The sequence below is a fragment of the Piliocolobus tephrosceles genome, chromosome 13 (genome assembly GCF_002776525.5).
Source record: "Piliocolobus tephrosceles isolate RC106 chromosome 13, ASM277652v3, whole genome shotgun sequence".
Taxonomy (NCBI): Eukaryota; Metazoa; Chordata; class Mammalia; order Primates; family Cercopithecidae; genus Piliocolobus; species Piliocolobus tephrosceles.
In genome coordinates this window covers 115,502,980-115,505,443 of record NC_045446.1, presented here as the reverse complement: position 1 = coordinate 115,505,443, position 2,464 = coordinate 115,502,980, and the positions used below count along the sequence as shown (strand labels likewise).

The 2,464-nt window shown below is 48.9% G+C and overlaps 1 long non-coding RNA gene across 1 annotated transcript in view; it reads left to right on the top strand.

Moving 5' to 3' along the window:
• Positions 1–2,464, top strand: part of LOC111540316 — a 12,788-nt gene that overhangs the window by 3,373 nt on the left and 6,951 nt on the right. The window lies entirely within an intron of this gene.

Here is a 2,464-nt window from a genome sequence, read left to right as displayed (position 1 = left end):
TTTTTTTTTTTTAAAGTTTTAGTCTGCAGGTTTAGCTTTTCGGGACTGAAACCTCATAGCCCCTCCACTTCAACACACTCATCAGCATTGTAATTACTTTGTAATTAATGCCTGTGTTCCTCACTAAATTGTAAGCTCCACATGAGCTCTGCCTCCAAGTGCTTGCAAAAAAACCAAAAGGGGGTGGGGGTGGATGCTCAAAACCTGTTTATTAAATCATATTGAAACACCTGAAACAGATTTCGTTCCTGCTTATTTTCTAACAGTGGTTAAAACTTGGTAACTTCAAGTTGACATGGATTTCCGAATTCAATGTAATGTCAATAATATTATAATAGAACAAACTTAGGGTTGCCAACATTTATTTTGTTAGGCAAGGCTATTTTAAAAACAACTATCAATAATTACCACTATCTACTTATTTTAAAAAGCACGTTTTAACCTTATATATACATGTTTGGAATAAAAACAGTCCTTCCCGAGAAGGAAGAGTTGGCAGACCTACATCAATAAAATAAATATATTCAAATGTTTTGGATATGGGAGCATTACAAGAGAAACATTTGCAAGTATTACTTCGTATGTAGTTGTTTCTTATTTCTCAGTTCGGGGATCTGTATTCACCAGGGACATGGAATGGGGAGCCTGAGATGGTATTTTTCTGTTTCATGTTGATAAATAGAGACCACTCAGCAATTTTGCTCTGTTAGGAAACTTTGAGGCAAACGGAGAGAAGCCAAGGAACAATAGCAGTCATGCCTCCAACTGCTTCTTTCCTTCTCCAACCAAGCCAGAAAGAATGTAGGCCAAGTGCTGGGGCTAAAAGCCAGTCGTGGAGTCGTCCAGGATTTATCTAGGAAGGGTGACATCTGCCACTGCTCCAGCAGAGCGGGGGCATGGCATTCTTCTGTGGGCACACAGTTCAACGTGTGAGGCACACTCTGCAGCACACAGGACCAAGGTGTCATGCTGCCAGAGAGGCGCTGGCATTTGCCATTTTGTCCAGGCAGGGCTGCAGATTATGGCTTGATCAGGACAGAAGGATGATGGGCTCTTAAGTGATAGCAGGAGGAAAGCATGAGGTAGAGGGGCAGGTCCTTACTGTCCATCCCCTGCCTGAGATCCAGGATGCCTCATTCAGAGCCTAGCTCTGGTCCTCCATTCACCACATGTTTATTGAGCACTTATAGGTGAGTCACTACCCTAGGTTCTGGGGAAACGGGGAACAAAAGGCCAGAAGTCTCTGCTTCCTGGAGCTGACGTTCACTCCGTAATGCTGGACAAGACATCCTGAGCCCATTTCTTTGTAAAAAGGAACGAGAATGTGGGTCATGAAATGACCTGCTATATGAATGTAGTGTTATAATGTTGCTTTGTCTCAAAGGTTGGTTTGCTGAGCCAGGTAGTGTCTTAGGGGCCAGGGCTACAGAGATAACTAAAACAAAGCTCCTACCCTCAAGACCCTCTCAGTCTAGTGGGGAAAGCAGAACACTCACAAATAGGAACAAAAGGAGGCACTATATGCAAAGCTATCATCTTGAGTTTCCCAGGAGTCTGATATGAAGGTCACCCTATAAAGACAGACTATGCTTTTAGGAGTTTCAACAGGGCTTGGCACTGTGCACTCTAGACCTTGAAGGTGATAAGCCCAAAGAGGGTTGGATTGAGGGAGGGAGCTGCGTGGGGACCGTAGCCGGCAGGGTCCCTGGCGATTACAGCAGCAGAGCATTGACTGGCTCTGAAGGGGAACCCTTGCCAGGCTTCTAGCAGAGGCTTGTCTTTCCATGTACAAGAAAAGTTAAGTGGTGAGGCCTCGAGAAGGGCCCCCTTCTGTACCGTGGTGAAGATAAACGAGGCTGGGGGAGGAGCCAGGGGATGCTATCCCAGAGAGGCCCCTCCCCACAGATTGGGCAGAAGGAAGACAGAACTGGCCAGCCCCTTGGGGGAGTCGAGAAGCCTTCCAGCGTGTGGGTCCCTGTCTCCATGCCCTGCCTCTCCAGACCTGAGTGCCTGCCCTCTGCTGTGACTCCCAGCCTTGTCTGTCCCGTTGGGTGAACTCTGTCCCATCTCTCTTGCCCCTCAAACCTTTATTCATCCAGTGTCAAATTCCTACCCACCTTCCTCCAGGGGCCAGGCGCTACAAGATGAGGGGAAGGAACGGCAAGGTCAGCAGGAGGCCACCGAGCCAGACCCTCCAGCGGCACCATTAGGGGCTGGGCAGGAGGGCATGGGCTCAGGCCGCAGGGAAGGGCTGCTCCACAGGGAGGCCTCCCTCTGCTCCGTGGCGGTGCTGGAGACGGAGCCCGTGTTTGCTTGTTGGGACCACAAGCAAACTTTCAGAGGGGAAACGGGTCACTTCTTTCCCCGGGACTGGAATGGGCACAACTGAGACCTCGGGAGCATTCCTGCAGGCTGGACACAACTGAGACCTAGGGAGCACTCCTGCAGGCTGGGCACAACTGAG